Source organism: Danio rerio, chromosome 24, assembly GCF_052040795.2.
Source record: "Danio rerio strain M-AB ecotype USA chromosome 24, GRCz13ab, whole genome shotgun sequence".
Taxonomy (NCBI): Eukaryota; Metazoa; Chordata; class Actinopteri; order Cypriniformes; family Danionidae; genus Danio; species Danio rerio.
This window is the reverse complement of record NC_141044.1, coordinates 31,358,447-31,380,256: the sequence shown is the minus strand read 5'-3', so window position 1 is coordinate 31,380,256 and position 21,810 is coordinate 31,358,447. Positions and strand designations below refer to the sequence as shown.

General features: G+C 36.0%; 1 protein-coding gene across 8 annotated transcripts in view; it reads left to right on the top strand.

Moving 5' to 3' along the window:
- The window catches only part of LOC147831095 (uncharacterized), a 208,457-nt gene that overhangs the window by 70,308 nt on the left and 116,339 nt on the right, over positions 1-21,810 (top strand). The window lies entirely within an intron of this gene.

The following is a 21,810-nucleotide window of genomic DNA, read 5'->3' as shown; positions in this document are numbered from 1 at the left end:
TTTGCTAACATCTTCCTATATTTCTCTGCATCGCTACCCAGTATCGAAGAACAAAAACATCTGCACTGCATGTCAAGCGTGCAATTAAGCAATTACATTTCCAAATCGAATTACACAGGGGAATGATTCATAAAATGACCAATTGCCCATGTACAATCACATTAATGCGATAACGCTTCTTTTTTTTTTTTACTGCTGCAATTAAATTTGGTCATGGAGGCCGCTTTCAAAACCGCCCTCGGAGCATATCAGAGCTAAATTTGAACCGCTTTTAGCACAAACGGCTTCGTTAGAGCAAGACGGGCTCTCGTTCTTGTTAAAAAGATCTATGATCCCCTCACAGGAAGACACGACTTTCTTTTTCTTTGCCGTACTACCTTGAAAATTGTAATGAGTTACGTTTTTAGCATGAAGGTGAGTTGGCAGCGGGAGGATTCAGTGAGGTCTGTATTTCAGGCTCAAGCATCAGAACGAAACGCCGGCTTTTATTTCTATGATAGGATAGAAGCATTCGATCCTTTTTTAATTGGCCTGCTGTATTTGTTTGTGCTCTTAAAAGAAGACATCATAGTGCATCTATGCTAAAGGGCTTCTGCTACAAGGCCAGTGCCATAAAGTAGCCCATATAGTCATCAAAGAATCAAACTTTGAGTAGAGATTTTTCTTCTCATTGTCTTTTGATGCTGGAAAAGTTGCTGTTCTTAAGAGTTTGAATGTCTGAAAGTGGTTCGTCGTGTCTGAGGGTCATCATGGTTCAAGAGAGATCTTGGTTCTGGTGGCTAATAAGACAGACAAACACATTTGAGATCTGTCTGGTTCAGCCCACTTGTGGCTTCAAGAGACTTTCAAGAGCATTTGATGTATGGGGATCTCCATGGTGACAGACAGGAAGTGGAACTAGAGCGAAAACCTATGGCTCTTTGAGTTTAGAGAGAGACAGAATTGACAAAGTAATAGCTTTTTCAAACTTTTATGTTTTATCATTTAGTTTTTTGTTTCGTTTTAAAGGTTTAGTTCAACCAAAGATGAAAATTATATTATTAATTACTGACCTTTGCTTTGTTTCAATCCCCTGAGACCTTCATTCGTTTTTAAAACACAAATAAAGGTATTTTAGATGAAATCCAAGAGATGATCCTCTGATCCTCAATATACTACAATGGTCATAAGCAACTTTTTCAAACTTTAATCTAGCAAAGCTCTAAAAGCACTTTTGTGTTCTTGTTAAAAGCTAAAGATAAAAAAAAAACTTTCTGTTTGCCTATACATTTCACTTAACACTTTATTAAACCTGCCCAACTGCTCATTAACGCAAATTTTCTAATCAGCCAATCACATGGCAGCAAATTAGTACATTTAGGCGTCTAGACATGGTCAAGATGATCTGCTGCAGTTCAAACCGAGCATCAGAATGGGGAAGAAAGGGGATTTAAGTGACTTTGAATGTGGCATGGTTGTTAGTACCAGACGACTGGTCTGATTATTTCAGAGACTGCTGATCTACTGGGATTTTCATGCACAACCATCTCTAGAGTTTGCCGAATGAATTGAAAAAGAGAAAATGTCCAGTGAGCAGCAGTTCTGTAGGGCAAATGCTTTGTTGATGCTAGAGGTCAGAGGAGAATGGCCAGACCGGTTTAAGCTGATAGAAAAGCAACGCTAACTTAAATAACCACTCGTTACAACTGAACCCAAGGTATGCAGAAGAGCATCTCTGAATGCACAACATGTCCAACATTGAGGCGGATGAGCTTCAGCAGCAGAAGACCACACCGTGTGCCACTTTTAGCTGTCAGGTAAGAACAGGAAATTGAGGCTACAATTCACACAGGCTCACCAAAAGTGGACAATAGAAGATTGGAAAAACGTTGCTTGGTCTGAGTCTTGATTCCTACTGCAACATTCAGATGGTCGGGTCAGAATTTGGCATCAACAACATGAAAGCATGGATCCATTCCACCTTGTATCAACAGTTAAGGCTGCTGGTGGTGGCGTAATGGTGTGGGGGATATTTTCTTGGCACACTTTGGGCCCATTAGTACCAATCGTGCATTGTATCAACGCCACAGCCTATCTGAGTATTGTTTGGGTATCTTAAACTTGACAATGAGTTCACTGTACTCAAATGGCCTTCACAGTCAACAGATCTCAATCCAATAGAGCATCTTTGGGATGTGGTGGAATAGAAGATTCGCATCATGGATGTGCAGCCGACTGCGTGATGCTATCATGTTAATGTGGACCAAAATATTTGAGGAATATTTCCAGTGCCTTGTTGAATCTATACCATGAAGGATTAAGGCAGTTCTGAAGGCCAAAGAGGATCCAACCCGGTACTAGTAAGCTGTACCTAATGAAGTGGCCGTCTTCCTTGTTAGATTTGTGTGTGTGTTTACTTTGGGCAGTATGGTACTTGTGTGTTACTCGGCTGACTCTAATGGCAATGTGTTCGTTCTTTGTATGGTAATGTGTAGTGCTTAAATTTAACAAACACCCTGACCCCATGCAGGAGAGAACATATAGGTGAACTTGTGTACAAAGGTGTTTCTTTGTCACACAAAACTGATTGTTCTTGGAGCTTGAACCAAGCCTTCAAGAACTTTTAAGACCACTTTTAAGACATTTTATGTGAGATGGCAGCTTGTTGTTTATGTTTTATATATATGAAAAATATACAAAAATCATGTCTTACACAAATACAGCTAAAATCATAAATCTGAGAGCTTCCTTACTGAGAGTTTTCTCTTTCCATAGCTGTGTACATATAAAATATGGTTTGCAATTTTTTTAACACTCAATTCTAATGTTCCACTTGTCTGTCTGAATGTCATTTCATTATAATCTGTATCTGTAATATAATTTTTAGTATTTTTTTTCAGTGTCAACATATCTATTTTTTTATTTCGATATGAATATTCCAGTATTTCAATACTTTTTAAATGGATGTCTAATAGATGAGGAACAGATAAAGCTGAAAAACAGGTCCTGTTTCCAGGTTGGCAATGCAATCTTTGCATCTTGAGTGGACTTTGACTGCTGATCAATATTGGATGGTGCATTTAATGACTGATGGTTATCACATCAAGGATGCTTAGAAATAATGCCAAATAACTAGCTTATTCTATTAATGCACCTGCGTGTGTTCTGCTGCCTGCTGGAAAAATCCTATCAATCAATAATCCATCGAGATGGAGTGCTCCGATATGACTAGAAACATTGACTTTTGTTTGGAAAATTATAGTGGGAGATTTTTTTGTTGTTGTCACCATTTAGAGTAAGACCACATACCGTGTTAAAGAAACCCAAGAGCAGCAGATATGTAATGCCAAATGCATTTCATTAGACGTAACGTCCATTTGGGTCGCATGTCAATATCTCATGAATGCTAAAATGAAGCGCTGTGCAGTCTGTAATCTATGACTCCCTGAAATGGACAGTCTGTGTTTACATGCTTTAATTGGATTCGCTTTTTGCAGATTTTCAAAGCAAAAACATTCCCCACCAGAGCATTGAAGAAAAAGCATGTGTTTACGGCTCCGGCCTAATTAAAATCATGCGGTATGCTCGCTTGTGCTCTGTTTATGGTGAGCGAGATGGTGGTTTATAAGGGCTTCTGTTGAATTCATTCTTGGAGCATTGAGGGCTGATCAATACCTCCTGAATGACTGCCGATCTCTCTCTGACTGTGGCATTTAAAGGCAATCACCACATCCTAGCTGCTCCTAAATGGAGGAGGGCGATTCTGCAGCTCTTTTTTTTTTCTTTCTTTCTTTGTATCTTATCAGAAGGCACCTTTGTATTGATTTGATGCTATGTTATGCACAAGGAACATGTGAAACTTTTAATAATGACCATGGTCATGGCCTGTACTCCTAAGCATGGTTTAGTACTTGCATACTTTAAATGCAGGATCATCATAAATGGAATCAATTAACCTTGTAAGCCTATCATTGCACAATAATTTGTCCATAAATAGATCAGTGTGATAACAGATAAATCAACATTACGCTGTTCTCTATTATTGATTATAGATGATTACAGCAGTGTTAGATTCTGATATTATTTAAAATTCAAATTTCAAATAGAATTGAGGGAGAAAACAAGAAGTAGAATTAAAATTTCAATTTAAATGTTAAGAGATGGAAGGATAGATGAATGGATAGTACAATAGCTGGAATGCTGGATGGATGGATGGATGAATAGCAGAACATATGATGGATAGAACCAAGGGATTGATATATGAATTGATGGATAGACATACAGTAATTGATAGATGGATTGGTATATGAACAAAATTATGATGTAAGAATGAACAGAACAATGGGTAGATGGAACTGATAGATTGCTAGATGTATGGACAAATGGATATCTGGAAAAATGTATAATAGATGTATGGGTGTGTGATGGAAATAATGATTTATAGAGTGAAATAATATACGAATAAAACATTGGATAGGTGGATGAACCAAACTGATAGATGGATGGATGGATGGTAAGTTCATTTTAGTTCAGTTCAGTGTGGTTTAAATTTCACTGCTGAAAGTCCAAACACTGAAGAGAAAATCCAACGATGCGCAGCTCCACAAGTCCCAAACCAAGCAAGCCAGTGGCCACAGGGGTGAGAAACAAACTTCACCAACTGACAAAGTAAAGAAAAAAAAAACCTAGAGAGAAACCAGGCCCTGTTGGGCAAGACCATTTGGAGAACTGCAAGTGTGAGTTGGTCACCGTTCTGGCGTATCAATATGAAGACTCATCTGTTACATCTGTTACATCTGTTTGCAGCGAGGCTGAAACAACGTAGGACCCGAGGCAGAGCGTAGATAGATAGATAAAATTTATGATTTATTTGTGAAATTTTCCATACACAGATTTCATGCTTTATATTTGTGCCTGCAAATTTAGTGAACGAGACCCATTGTATTGTTTGATAAATCACATGTCAGTCTACAGCTTTAGATGTTTCCAGTCTACCTAGACAACTTTGATGCTCTGAATCTGCCCAGCACCTGCAGGGATTGTGGTGTTCAGCTTAATGTTCTTTTGTTGTAAAACGCTGTGCATTTTTCCTGCCGTGTGTTATTGTGGCTTCAGAGTTTGACGATTTGCCTTTGGCAGAGCTTTGTCTGCAAGAAGTGCTCGGAGGATCTTACTTATCTCCAACACACCAATGAGAAAGAAAGGATGATATTACAGTCGTCCATCACTGCAATCCTGCACAGTTTACCGTCCAATTTGTCTGGGAACAGCACAGAAAATCCCTGAAAGTGCTCCAATTGAGCTGATCAAATGGACAGGAAGTGGGTCACAAACCAGGGGACTTTCTGAAACCCATTTATCTATCAAAAGAATGAGAGAAAGAGAGCAGTAATTCTCTCAGCTGTTTGTCTCGGCTCATCACAATAATTAATTGCAGAGTAATGTAAATATTTAAAAATGATATACAGTATAGGGTACTGGGATTTCTGCCTGATAAACAGAGATTTAGTTGTGATAACAGCTGCATGTTTAAAGGGATAGTTCACCCAAAAATGAAAATTCTCTCATCATTTAATCACCTTTCACTTGTTCAAAACTCATTTGAAGTCATTTCTTTTTTTTGTTGAACCCAAATTAAATTATTTTGCACAATGCTGGTTGTGGACACCCGTTAACTTCCATTGTATTTCTTTTCTTACTATAGAAGTCGATATGTGTCCCAGCAACCAGCAAACCATCTTTTTTTACTTTTCAACAGAAGAAAGAAACTCATAAAGGTTTAAAACCACATGAGGGAGAGGAAATGATAAGGTGATTTTCGTTTTGGGGTGAACTAACCCTTTAAAGTGCATTGGTATAGAGTTTGGTCAATTTTGGGTGAATAAATCAAAAAGCTAAGGAAATCACAGTATTGATATAGTGCATTTGAAAATTTAATTATGAAATCTTCATGTTCTGTATGTCTCCGATGAACTTGTAATACATAAATACATGAGCTTTGTATTGTCATATCACAAACAGAAACAGCATCTTCATGATCACATCAAAAGTTCATCAATTATGACAGAAGATTATTACTGTTGGATTGTAGAATGCACTTTTCAAATTATAGAGTAATAATAACTGGAGCGGCACTATGGCTTAGTGGTTAGAACATTTGAGTGGTTGTATAGAGCTTGCATGTTCTCCCCGTGTTCTTGTGGGTTTCCTTCTGGTGCTCTGGTTTCCCTCACAGTCCAAAGACTTGCAGAACTTTGTATGTGAATGGGAGTGTGGTTGTTTCCCATACTGGGGTGCATTTCCGAAAACTATCGTTAGCCAGCTAAGGTCCAAGTTGTGTCGTTACAAACATAGTTTGTTGATTTGGCATTTCCCAAATCCATCATTCCAATGAACATTTGCAAACTGCGTTGCAAACTTCTGTGCTTGCAACTACACCGCTGGAGCTGTTGTTAGAAACATAGTTCCTGGCTGTGTTCTATTCCCACTTATCCCCCCTATGCCCTATTTATTTAGAACATTCTAACATTTAAACTTGGAATGATTTTTTAATTAAAAAAATAAAATAAACTTTAAAGTCGAGATAATAAGATCTTCATGTTTACGATTCCGATCCCTTCGCAGTGCACTTTGAAAACATTGATGTCGTTTTGAAAACAGCCATGGCTCATGACGAAAGCTATAGGTGACCTATTATCTAAAAGCGGAATTTACGTACAAAAACAAAAAACATAGCAAACTTTAATTGTTTTAATTTATAATAAGTTGTTTATTAGGTATCATGACGTAAGCCTGTTGGTTAGAAAATTTCTGCAGTGGTTTGCTTGTGCAAAATAGTAAAATTAAACCTTTCCAAGTTATTGGTTCATTCCGCTGTGGCGACCCCGGATTAATAAAGGGACTAAGCCGACAACTAAATGAATGAATGAATTATTTATTTATTTATTTATGTGATTTATGTATAATATTAGAATACGTGTTAGCTTTTGTAAGTGATTTGAGGTTAATTTAGAATAGACAATGGAATATTCTCAATAATACTTGTAAAGGAAGCATTGGCCTATATGTGCCATTTACATTTCAATTAATATAAAAGGCAATTGTATGTTTTTATCTGAACTAATATTGGATTTATTTTTTATGCATGTGTGTAAAACAATATTATTTGCACAAAGAAATTATTGGGTTCTTCTCTATAGAAGTTGTTACTCCACCCCATTTAGAGCATCATTATGGGTGTTTTACATTATAACTAACGTGGTTCAAACGTTCAAACTACGGGTTTTGAGAAACACTTGTCACTACATCTTTCTTTTTCCAATCAATGTACCGTACTTTGGTAGTGATATGATAAGTCTCAGTTGTTTAAAACCCCGGCTCATTCTAAAATTGTACTAATATACACTTTTTTGGAGAGCACCAAATATGTCCCAGGAGATAGAGATCTGTGCGGGCTGAATATTTAGTCCTGCTAGGTTTTATTACGCAGCCAACCACACTTGCTGCTCGCCCTTCCCCGTTTTGTACCGTTCCTGCTAAATTTAGATCTGCTTTCCAAAATCACGTTAAAATTGAGTACTACCAGTAGAGAGATAACAGATAAAAGTGTAGGTTGTAGAAGGATTGTAACCTAAATGTCTGCTGAGGCAGTGAGTCTTTCAAAGTCAGATTTACAAACATATCCACTCAATATATTTGCCAACTACTGATTGTGTTTCGAACATCATATTAGCATTATTTCTATACACATAGCAGGTACATATTGTGCCAAAGAAGAATGTAAAATATATAGTGATTAAATATGCCTCCCAAAAACACCCAGCTGGATGCTACAGAGTCCAGCACCACAGCAGACACCTTGCTCGCTCACGCTATTTCTCGGGAACACTATATTGTTAGACCCCCCACTACCGTTCAAATTACACCAGTTACCGATCGCCAATCCACCAGAAGCCGCTGTGCACAATTTTTCAGATCTCAAATTTGTTTTGCGAGTGCCATTCGCGCCTGCATACATCCACCAGAGGCAACTGACTGTCGACTGACTGACTGACTGACTGACTGACCAATCGACTGACCCACCCTCCTCCTTCCCTAAACCCAATCAACAGTGTTTTAAAAAGCAATTCCGAAAAAGAAAAGCCCTCACCTGATTTTTACCACGTTTTCAGAGTTTACCACATTCTCACCCTGTTTTTTTTCTTGATTATTTTATGTTTTGGCTTCTGTTTTTATCTTACCTTCTTTGCCAGACTCAAAACCCATCATCGTGGTCAACTCCTCTCTGCCACTCAAGTCCACCGACACACATGGCGAGCTAACAGGACAAACTGGTAACAGCAGGAAGCCGTCCATATGGAGGCAATCAGTCAGCTGGTGCGCGTGAATTGTTATTTAAAAGTCTAGTTTACCTTTAATAATCACAAGATTTAAATGTATCATAAGTTTCAACAATAATCTGTGCATTGCTAGTAAAAATGCAGATTCTGGTTGTAATGTTTGCATGGATCTGTATCATCAGCAACTCGCTCAACATTCACACGCTGGTACAAATGTAGTCATTACTTAGTGTGTATTAATTTTCTCATGTCACATCACAACACAAATGTTCAAATTGCTGGAATTGGCCCTGGGGTCGTTTAAGTCCAGGGAGCAAATCTGTCAGAGTCCTGTTCCAGGCTCACCTCTGCACCTCGCAAATTGTACAGATTTGTCCTTAAAATAAGCATTTCTTGGTTGACTTATTTGGGCTTGCCTCAGCAGTTTGTTGGCTTTTAGCGGCGAGGCGATGTGCTTTGTCAGCAGGGCCGAGGCTGTGGAGTCAGGCTCGGGGCAGGAGGTTTAGTCAGAGCCCACAGGTCATGCATCTGTACCCCTGCTCGGCCCCTTCTCCGCTGCCCTTGGGAAAGAATCATTACATTACGGAGAGCAGCCCTGCCTGCGCTGTCAGGGTTAATCAACTTTTAAATTTACAGTTCAACACCTTGTGCCGAGCATATTACAGCCCTGCCGCTGCCTCTGAAACAATCAAGCGGAAAAAATACAATTATGCTGAGTTTTCAGCCGTAAATTAAAGACTCTGTTTTCAGAATAAATGTCTCTGGTTGATTCATGACTGCAGGTTATTTACTAGGAAAACTTCTTTAAAGAACAAAAAAGATATTTCATCAGAATGTATTTGACTCAAAATGTGTACATTTTCTGCACCTTTGATGGTAATAGTACTAAAAATAGACTAAAAAAGTCATAAGATTAACAAAAAGAAACAAATTGCTTATCCAGTTACAAATTTGAGACAGTAAACATGCGAGTTTTCTTTAAACAATTTTATATACAGTAAAGAAAATAAGTATTAAACATGTCACCAGAAAACATATTTCTAAAGGTGCCGTTGACTTGAACTTTTCACCATATGTTTGCAACAACGAAATAAACCCATATATGCGAAGAAAACAAAACAAATCAGATTTCAAATAAAGTTATGCGTAATAAAATGAAATGATGCAGGGAAAAAGTATTAAACTAATGAAGAAAAGGATGTGTAGAAAGCCCAGACAGCAGCTCTGAGAATCTCTCAGCAACCTTCTGCCCTTCGTCAGTGTAAATTAATATTGCTGCTTCAGTCCAACATCTACATTAGCAGGATGATGACGATGAAATGAGGGTGCACATTTCAGCAAGACAATGATCCAAACGACAGCCAATAAAACTCAAATGCTTTTAGAGAAATAAAATCAACCCGTAGAATGGCCCAGCCAATCACCTGACTTGAATCCTATAGAATTTACAAACTCCACATAGAAATGCCAACTGACCCAACCGAGGCTCGAACCATAGACCTTCTTGCTGTGAGGCTGTTGTGCTACCCAATGCACCACCGTGTCGCCCTTTAATTTAGCATTAAATGCATAACATTAACTAAAGTTTAAAACCTAAAAAAAGACTTTAAATTTGATTAAAAGTGATGTCAGAAAAGATTTGTATTTCAGATAAATTCTGCTCCTCTAAACTCGATCTTGCATGTGAATCATGTGACTGGAATGAATATGCAAAAAAATTAGCTTTGAAATTGCAGGAAAAAATTACGTTTTGTGTTATATTCAAACTAAAGATAGTAACAAAAAAAAGATCACACTGAATGTTCTTTTAGCGTTGAGAGGCTTATCTTTTGAATGGCTATCAATGACCACGAGCATTTTGCGCACTGCTAATGCGCCCTGCGCGCCTCGCGCTTTAACCGCTTGCTGTACCTCCCGTTTTTGCTGTTGAATGCTGTGGCCTCACAGTTGAAAAAAAAGTCAATTTTGAGTTTTATGTTAGTCAATTCTTTTTCATTCTCCAATCAAATAAAAGCAGAGGTGGGGTTTCCATTGAGGTGACAGCAGTGTTCGTGTTCTCAAGACGACTACAGAGTGTACTGATACTTTTAAAGATGGACAAGCAACTAGTGGTCGCTGTTTCGAGTTATCCAGAGCTAAATGACTTCACAAATCTTGAATATCACAATATTATGAAATATTACAATTATAACAATATCAACAGCAGCACTCGCTGAAAGGCACTACCTAGTGACATAAGGAAGACAATACTGTTTTTTTCATCAATACAAAAGGCAATGTGGTGCACCTTGCGTTTTTGAAACATAAATGCGCGTTCGGTGTGATCAGCCCCTTAGTAAGCTAAAGTTTTTATTTATTTATTTATTTATTTATTTATTTATTTATTTATTTATTTATTTATTTGTTTGTTTGTTTATTTATTTATTACAGTTTTTATTTATTTTCCAATTTTTGTTGTGTTTATTTATTTATATTTTTTATTTATTTATTTATTTGTTTTGCTTTTATTTGTTAATTTATTTATCTATTATTTATTTAAATGTTTGTTTTGTGTTTATATGTTTTTTTAAGTATGTTGATTTCATGTGACAACAACAGAGTATTAATGCTGAAAAACAACTTTATAAAATTTACAATACATCAAGATATAACACTTTTTTAAAACTATAATAAAGTATTCAACAATATTTCCATCTTTTGCTGTTTTTTTCACAAAAGTAAATGCCGCCTTCATTGTTGAGAAACTTTCAAAAACATTTTAAAAAATCATACCTTTGAATTGTAGCATGCAAACTGTTAAATAATAGCGAAGGCATTGTTTTAATTCTCAAAGCCTCTAAAAAATGCCAGTTATTTTGCTATCTTTTAAATCAAGCTGCTGTCTTTCACATTCTCAGGACGGGTGTCTTTTGTCTCTTCTCATCCTCTATTGAGGCCATGGTCACCATTCAGGCAACTGGGGTTTCCATGGAGACCATTGGACCTGGTTAAAAGCAGTGGTGCAGGATGACCTCATGCGAGATCTTCTGCTCTTTCAATCAGCCCTGCAGCCTCTCTGCGCCCCAGTCCTGCTCCGAGGGGTCTTTGTTAGAGGCAGAAGTGTGAACACGGACCATTCAGCCTCTGCGCTGTGTTCCACACTCACATAGTGACAGCAATTACCTTTCAGTCCATTTCCACTTCCTATGCTTTTCTGCACATCTCCTGGTAGTCTGTTTTGTTGGACTGCTTGCAAAATATGCTCTTTTCCTCAATCCAGTGAGCTGCCGTTTGCTGGCAGCATTTTAAAGCATAGATGCAAAAAGCCGTTTCGAAATGCATTTAACTTAATTGTGTTAATAGAACGCATTAAGTCATATTTTAAAGGTGGATTAAAGGGATCCTTATCAAAGAGGGTGACCAAAGGAATAATTGCAATGAACTCAGTGTTAGATTAATTGGCTATAGTGGACAAAGCAACAGAAAAGGTAATTATACATACATGTGTGTGTATATACAGTTGAAGTCAGAATTATTACCCTCCTGAATTATTAGCCCCCACTGTATATTTTTTCCTCAATTTCTGTTTAGAAAAGAGAAAAGAACACATTTCTAAATATAATACGTTTAATAAATAAATTCTAATAATTAATTTCTTTTTTCTTAGCCATGATGAGAGTACATAATATTTAGCATTGAACGATGGTTTGTTGTGAACATTGTAAAACTACAAAATAGTTAGAATCGGTAATACTGATTACCGATTCTAATGCTTCAAGCTTTATAATGCATTGAGCACATCTTCCTCTAAGTATGAACCTTAAGAGAAGATCTAGCCTTGCCTAAGAGAATAAAGGAAGGATGCTGCATTTAATACCTTAAACACGTATCTTATAACCATCTTATAACAAGGTGTGAACGTGTCATGGTCAGAAGCAGCTTTACAAAAATTAGTTCATCCATTAATTTTACTCTGGCTTAGACCCTAAGTTATCAGGGGTCACCACAGCGGAATGAACCGCCACAGAAAATAATATAACGCAGAAATAAAAATTGTTATGAAAAGTTACAATGCAATTTGGAAACACTGCAAATGACGAAAGAAGAATTCAACATGGCTCAACCAAGAACAAGTTTGGAGCGTATGTTCGATGCATAAAAATGAAAATGCACACCCATGAGTCTAAAACTTCTTTACTAAAAGCAAAAAGGTCTATAAACTACTGTTTATAGCAATGAGTGTATTCCAAAAATGTATATTATTAAATATTCACTGAAAAAAAAAAATTAAGTTTTATTTATCTAATAGTTCCAGCCAGCTTTTAGTGAACTTGCAATATTGTCAATCAGAACTTTCAGTTGTTATACATGTAAAAAGGCCTAAATCCATGCAGGACCATTCAAATATTTTGGTGGTCTCCAACTAATGACAGCAGATCACTCAGAGATAGAGGGATTTGCACTTGCGATATCTTTACTGCTCTATTCATTTAACCGAAGAATGTAATGTAATGCTTAGAACATTACTGTGCCTCTCGCGATCTGTTGTCTTGCTCATTCGCTCTCGTTGCCATGATTTCCGAGTAATGTACCTTATTTTGACCTTAACTTATTTTGACCCTACCTTAACTAAAAGTTAAGGTAAATCAAAGCGTCAAGGGAAACCGATTGCAACATACCATTTAAGTTCAAAAACTAATCCTAATAAGTACTGTAAACTTAACCCATTTGAGTAAATGAAGCAATTTGAGCACAGCAAAACCCAATAAATGAAGGAAACTCAAACCAATTGAGTACTGTAAAACCTAATAAGTTAAGGCAACTCAAACCGTTGGAGGGAACCGATTGCTACAAACCATTTAGGTTCAATAATCTATACAAGTACTATGAACTTACTCCATTTTAGTTGAAGTAATAAGGAATTTAATTTACTCATTACCTTTAACACTGAGTTCAAAACTCTTTTCAAAGGAGTAGAATGAACTTTCAGTAAATTTTGGGTTAACTGCACTCATTTTATTTAATAAAGTTGAATGTTGGGTTTTACACAATTGGAAAAATATATATTGCTGAAGGGGGCTGTAATAATATTGAACTTAAAATGATTGAAAAAAATTTAAAACTGCTTTTATTCTAGCAAAAACAAAACAAATAAGACTTTCTCCAGAAGAAAAAAAATATTATCTGAAATACTAAGTGAAAAATTCCTTGCTCTGTTAAATATCATTTGGGAATCATTCACAGGGGGGCTAATAATTTTGACTTGAAGTGTATAAATGAGTGCACACTCTCTTAAAAATGAATAATCTTATCAATTTCTTAGTAGACAATATATTTTAGAGCATTTAAGCAAAACAGTTTTATTAAACATAAAAAAGTAAATATAAAAAATAACGAACACAGTTTCTCTTTTTTAGGTTTCTCTTGATTTTATTCTGTTTATGAAAAATGTAGGCAATATTTTCACGTGATCCTCTTGAAATTAGTTTATAAATAAACCTTACTTTGTGACTTTTTTTAAATTAGGTTTTTTCAACTCAACTTCGAAATTTGTCTATCTAGTAAAAAATGTCATATAAAGTTTTACAATTAAAATCAAACGATGTGTCTTTTTTTTTACATGTTATTTATTGGACCTGAGCTATTGAAAGACAAGATTGATGCAATACATAACAATGGGACTCATCATTTTCACACACTGCGTTGACGATTGTCTGAATGTTTTTGATAAAATACTATTTTAGAGACATACTGTGAATTGAATCTATTAAATCAAATACAAAGGCACAATCGTCATCATTAGGCTTGACGCTGTGATTGACAGACTAGAAGGCTTCATTGTCCATGAGAAAAGAACGTCCAGAGAGGCAATGCAGGGGGTGAATATGGTTTGATCTAAAGGAACAGACAGGATAAGGGCACGCGAACAGCAGGGTGTGATTAGACAGGAACAAAAAAGCCCTTTTTAGCCGACCAGTGGCTATTTGCTTCTCTCTTCTAAAGCTGACAGAAAATCGCAGTGACGTTTCTTTAATTTGTCTGGGGCTAATTTAAAAATGAGGGAAAAAAGGAAAATATGGTCTATATGTTATTCTTAGTCATATGAAGTATGATAAATAGGGCTTGGCAATATTACAAAAAAAAAAAATCACAATATCATGTTTCATATAATTTGATCAATAATTATTGAATATTTTTAACAGTACATTTAAGAATATTCGTTTTTTTTTATTTAACCATTTTATTATAATTTACCAAGATTGCTAAGGCAAATAATTTTAATAGTCAAAACCAAAAATATTTAAACAAAAAATCTGATCTCTTTATAATAAAATAAGTTTTTAAGAGACTCTTAAACTTGATAAAATGTTACAAAGTGTGTGCAATGGTAAATTTAGATTAACATCTATAAGGTGTCAATAATAATGATAGTAAACCTTAAACTCTATAAACAAAACAAATTATGATAATCAAATCTGAGCTTTCAAGTAAAGGGGCCAGACTTCATTATGTAAATACATACTGAACATTACAAATTGTGAAGTTGGATGACTACATCACCCCCTTGCTAAAAAATCTTTCAGATGGGGTGCTATAATGGATGGGATGCACATGAAAAGAAACCAAAGAGCCAGTCTGGCAACATCCTTTTTTATTTAGTGCAAAACCCAACAAACCGATTAAGTTCAAAAACTAATCCTAATGAGTACTGTGAACTTAATCCAATTAAGTACACAAAGCAGTTTGAGCACAGTAAAACCCAATAAATGACGAAAACCCAAACCAACTGAGGACTGTAAAACCCAATAAGTTAAGGCAACTCAAACTGTTTGAGGAAACTGATTGCAACAAACCATTTGACTTAAATGAATCTATATGAGTACTGTGAACTTACTCCATTTAAGTTGAAGTAATGAGGTATTTAATTAACTCATTACCTTCAACATTGAGTTCAAAACTCTTTTTAAATGAGTAGAATTAACTTTCAGTCAATTTTTAGTACACTCATTTCATTTGATAAAGTTGACTGTTGGGTTTTACAGTGTAATACCTAGATCTTTTTGGTTCAAATTTGTAGACCTTCACCTTTAGAAACTTACATATTGGGCAGCTTCACTTTGACTCCCTGCTGATTTTCTCTGTTATATTTCCCAGAGTCATGATTTAGTACTTTACTCAGCAAAGGAACTGATGGGAAATGTGCCAGTGAGAGAAAATATAGATGTATGTCCTCTGTGTTATCTGCAAATGAAAAATTTAATGAGCAGATTATGGACTTTCAGCTTTATAAGTGTGGATTATAGGAGACACCCTCTTGAATAGCAGGGAACATAATTACAGAGAACAATTACATTTCTAATGACTGTCAAATGGAGGGGAAAAAGAGGTATTGGTGCACGGATCTCTTTAAATCTCCATTTTTAATCTTCCTCTTACTCCATGGAGCTTGTGGGGGAAAAAAAAAAACAAGGTTCTGGTAAGTGGCACACTATGTTTTTATTGTGTATTATTTAGGCATTGTTCAACTGGTGGTTCATTTCTAATAATATTTGCTGGTTAAAACAGCCTGTGTTTGAATGGGTTTCTTGTAATCATTTTTTTATTATTCATTTTTCTGTGATTGCAGTAAAGCACTTTGGGAAGCCTAAAACAACAGTTGTTTTGTACAACATCTATACAGTAAATACAAGTGTCTGTCAAGATTTGTGTTCAACCTTTTTTCTTTCTTATAAAAAAGTTATTGTACAACTTTAGATATAAGTTTAGTAGGATGTAGTGCTAACCACTTGAAAAAGTTTCAAATGGGATTTCGTATATCCTTAGTAGCTTACAAAATGCAGTCAACACCCAGAAGAAAATATAATTTCACCATGCTATTAAGCACATCATTAAAAAAAAAGAATGTCAAGCAAATGATAATAGAACCTTTATAATATCTGAATAAATCTGATGTACAGTTGAAGTCAGAATTATTAGCCCTCCTTTTTATTTTTCCCCTCATTTTTAGTAACTGATTTATTTTATCTTTGCCATGATGACAGTAAATAATATTTGACTAGATCTTTTTTAAGACACTTCTATAGAGCTTAAAGTGACATTTAAAGGCTTAACTAGGTACATAAGGTTAACTAGGCGGGTTAGGGCAATTAGGCAAGTTATTGCAATATGATGGTTTGTTCTGTAGACCATCGAAAAAAAATTAGCTTAAAGGGGTCAATAATTTTGACCTTAAAATGCTTTTAAAAAAACTAAAAACTGCTTTTATTCTAGCTAAAATAAAACAAATAATACTTTCTCCAGAGAAAAAAATATATTATAAGACATACAGTAAAAATTTCTTTGCTCTGTTAAACCATAATTTAGAAAATATTTAAAAAAAGATAAGAAAATTCAAAGGGGGGCTAATAATTCTGACTTCAACTGTAGGTATACTAGTTTGGGTGGTTTACAAGGGCAAAAATTGTTTAAGAGCGTAGGTATTACAGCATTGAGGTAGTTTATGAGGACATACCTTACTGTATGTCTTTGTAATTTAAAAAGCTTAAAAATGTTTTTCACCTTCTTTCTTTTGCTTGCAGTTTTTTTTATTCATGGTTTAATTATCCTTTACAATACCATTGCTTTAATAGGAGATTAACTTCTCATTTGTGTATAGTTGACTGGTGATTTGGGACCTTTAGCCTGGACAGACTTCTGTGCATAATTTTAGATACATGACAATAGTTATTTTTTAAATGTCTTTTTCTTTTTTTAAAGAAAGATTTTGTTGAATAAAAATGATTGTATACAGCTATATTTATTTAGTTATTTGTGTGGCCAGAGAAAATGTTGGTAAATCCTTAATGCTGAGGCCTAAAAAGTCATGTGAAATAAGGACTAATTGCAATGCAACACTATGAAACGACAACTCATTTGCTTATGCTCATTAAGCAAGGTCATACACAACACACACAAATGTTCAATAAATGAAATCAAATTTGGGTAATTTCAGCATGCCAAAGTCAAATTTATGCATATAAAATATATTTTCCCAAAAACAAAATTGTGGCTATTGAAAATGGCAGGTGGTTTAGAATATTGAAAAACTACTAGCCACAGTGGCAGGTGATCAAAAAAGTTAATGTCAAGTAGGGCTGTCATGATGTATGTATTTTTGCTGGGCAATATATTGCACCCAAATTATTTGCAGTAAACGATATTATTGTCAATTTCTAACTTACAGTATATCTCTACTAAAAGAAATAATACAGTTTTACAACATATTAGTGCAATAATTCAGGTAGACTGTTTCAAAGAACATTTTATTTTTAAGAATATTTAGACGTTTGAAACAAGCATATTTGAAAAATGTTTGAAAACAATTGAGTAATAATGAATAGTAGATGTAAACAAAAAGTGTAAGTCAAAAGTAGAATTTTAAAGCATCTCAGGTGTTGCGGTGGCGCAGTTGGTAGTGCTGTCGCCTAAAAGCAAGAAGGTCACTGGTTCGAGCCTCGGCTGGGTCAGTTGGCGTTTCTGTGTGGAGTTTGCATGTTCTGGCTGTGTTGGTGTGGGTTTCCTCTGGGTGTTCTAGTTTCCCCCACAGTCCAGAGATATGTGGTACAGGTGAATTGGGTAGGCTAAATTGTCCATAGTGTATGAGTGTGTGGATGCTTCCCAGAGATGGGTTGCGGTTGGAAGGGCATATGCTGGATAAGTTGGCGGTTCATTCCGCTGTGGCGACCCCAAATTAATGAAGGGACTAAACCGAAAAGAAAATGAATGAATGATAAAACGGGCAGATTCCAAGCAGGACTATATGTTTTTTTTTTTTAGAATGTGTTTAACGGCTGCGTCTCTTTAGCTTAATGATACCTGTCTGTGAGTGGATGCCATTTCGCGATGTCACGTTTATATTTGCACTAGCAGGTAAATACATCCATTACGTGTTTTTCCTATGCAGATGAGTTTTGATGAACGAAATGATTCTGGATCGTGTCAAATCGTCACCATCCAAATCCAGCTAACTGAGTAATCCACATACGAAGAGCGGACCCCTGATCATCATCATCATCTTAAAATTCTTTATTTAAACTAGACAATGTATTGCCCCTCCAAAATCAACAAATCAATATATTGACTATAGCAACAGGCCTGATGTCAAGCCCTGATTATGCCTATAAAGAGGCCTTTTAAACCATCAGTATATGTTTGTGTGTTTCAACCAACGCAATCTCATGGCAATTCATATCTTTTTGATTTAGTGGCTAATTCGTATGAATTCGTATGATCTAATTTGTACAATTTAGTACGATTTGCTCATCACCCAATGACGGTTGGAGTTAGGGGTGGGGTTGGGTGCCACGCCTCCTTTTTAAAATTAAACATTTTCGTTAGACTGAACTCTAATTTCAACATTAACGTAATTCATGTTGGATTGGAATAGACACAATTATGAATATTTTTTTGTTTGTTTGAACTGGCTTATTATGTGCTCACAAGTGCAATTTGTGCTTCAAGACTATAAATAGGAAAAGTTCTGTCTTCTATCATTCTCATTGTTTTATAATATACTGCTATTTCTGACTCATTTATAACAATCTCATTTATGTCTCAATGCACATTTCTGACTCAATGCACAGATTCCCAGACCCCTCCCCCCCACTACGTCTGCTTACAGCTTTTTCCTACACTGTAAAACCCAAAAAGTCAAGGAAACTTAAACCATTTGAGGTAACCGATGGCAACAAACCATTTAAGTTCAAAAACTAATCCTATGAGTACTGTGAACTTAATCCATTTGAGTAAACAAAGCAATTTGAGCACAGTAAAACCCAATAAATGAAGAGAACCCAAACCAACTGAGTACTGTTAAACCCAATAAGTTAGGGCAGCTCAAACTGTTGAGGAAACCAATTGATGCAAACCATTTGAGTTAAACTAATCTATACAAGTACTGTGAACTTACTCATTTAAGTTGAAGTAATGAGATATTTAATTAACCTATTACTATAAACACTGAGTTTAAAACTCTTCTCAAATGAGTAGAATTAACTTTCAGTATATTTTTAGTTAACAACACTCATATTATTTCCCAGAGATGGGTTGGGGCTGGAAGGGCATCCGCTGCTTAAAAGCTTGCTGGATAAGTTGACGGTTCATTCCGCTGTGGCGACCCCGGATTAATAAATGGACTAAGCCGACAAGAAAATGAATGAATGAATGACACTCATTTCATATGACAAAGTTGACTGTTGGGTTTTACAGTGTACAAAATGCTTTTTTTTTTTCTTTTTAGCACTTGACATCCATCTGTCCTTCATGTTTATTTGTGTGTGTGTGTGTGTGTGTGTGTGTGCATGGAGGAAGGTCATTCACATTAGTTTGTAATAGACAAAAGGTGCATTTTTTTACAGTGCAATTCATTCTTCAATGCCATGTGAATAGGAGACTCTCATTTTCTGCTTAATTTTCTGCTCGGTCTATTTCTGCCTCATTCTGCTTTACCCCCTCGACGCATGGCTTCTCACTCTGTCAAAAGTACGCTGAGGACAGGTCACCCGGAAGACTTTGCTCACTTTAATCTGTCTCTGACACATGAGCAGCGTTCGGTCTGAGAGGAGGAAGCTGTGTTGTTCTACCCCTCTGTCACTCTGTCCCCTTTGCTGTCTGCCTCTTTGCCCCCGGCTGTCATGTCAAACTCAGTGCCATGAAGGGAGCGCTGGAGAGATGGACGGCCGAGACAATGAAGGTGGCACCTGTGGGCACCTGCGTGATTGTGAATCCTCAGCCTTGCTGCATCACGTTCACTGGACAGGGCCAGATGGGGCGTCCTGCCAGACTCTGTGTGCAATCACTTGCTCTGCACAGGATGACTTCAGCTGGTTGGATAATGTGCGTCACTAAAGTGAGGGCAATGTCACATGGGTTTCTGAACTTTCAGACTGGCTCCCACTTTATATTGGGTGGCTTTAACTAATAATTACTTACGCTGAAATCAATCATTTGTGAAAATGTACTTAATTGTGTAAATACATGTATTTTTTACTCAAATATATTTATTATCAACTGCACCGGATGACAACATTGTTACATTTATTTTCATCGATGTTTCTGAAGCATAAATGTAGACTCTTTACTTTAACATGCTTTCCATGTAAACAAAATCACTTTTGTAAATTTTACTTGATTCAAGTGGGACATTTAACCTTTGACCCTTAAATTATCTGGTAAACGCATTATGATCTCCTCTGCTTGAATCACAGGTTTAAACTAAAACATTTTACATTTGATATACTTTTTATTAGGGTTATCTTAGGTCAGACAATAAAATATACATGATATTGATACAAATATATATAACAAAAGACCATCAGGAAAACATAATTATACACTAAATAAGTATTTAGATCAGTGATTAGCGCGGATGCTGGGTATATATGCAGGCGCTACGGATAATCCGTGGGTCGGGTAATAAAAAAAGTAAGTGCGGGTGGGTTACGGGTGGATGTAGCGGGACATGGCAGTGGACCAGCAAAAAAGCAGAGTGGGCTTTGCAGAATGGGAAGATGAGATGTCCAAAATCATGGATGAAGTGCAAGAGTACTGCCAAAACTTTCAGTTATAAGAGTCATCAGAGGAAAATCTGCTATCGTTCTGGGAGAAACAAGATCGCTTATTTCCACTACTGCAGTGCCTTGCAAGGAGAATCTTGTTCATTCCTACAACAAGCAGTGCGAGCGAACGCTCATTCAGTGCAGCTGGAGGCGAGGCGGAATCACCTGAATCCAGGCACAGTAGATGCTGTTCTGTTTTTGCACAGTGCAAAGAAAAAGGCCAAGTAAACATAATTCAGCTGCCGTTTAAGCTGAAATGGCACCCTTTTTGTTATTTTGTTCTTGTATCTGTAAAAGCTAAAATGTCTTATTTTTACTTTCTGTATCTATTTGAAAATGAAGACAATGTTGTCTAAAGACAAACTTTTATTTTTATAAATAAATGTTCATTTAAAAACGTTTACGATTAACATATTATTTTACTATCAGAGATATGTAGATAATAGCTCACTGAATCTGCTGTTAATATCCACGGTGACCTATCATCATGCCTAAAACAAAGAATTCAATTATTAAAGTGACGATCAGTGCGGCTCGGTTGCGGATACATATAAAACTGTGTGGGTGGGTGGCGGGTGAATGATTAGCATGAAGCCGCGGATTCGGCTGTCATTTCAGCTGATCCGCGCATCTCTAATATGTAGATGAAAGGTAAAACACCACATAAATACCCAAAAATATACACAAGACAAAATAAAAATAAGAATAATAAAAAACAAACAAAATAAGAAAGAAAGAAAGAAAGAAAGAAAGAAAGAAAGAAAGAAAGAAAGAAAGAAAGAAAGAAAGAAAGAAAGAAAGAAAGAAAGAAAGAAAGAAAGAAAGAAAGAAAGAAAGAAAGAAAGAAAGAAAGAAAGAAAGAAAAGGCAATAAGATAGGTGTCTCCTAAAAATTTTTTTTAGAAAAGGGCTCCAGAC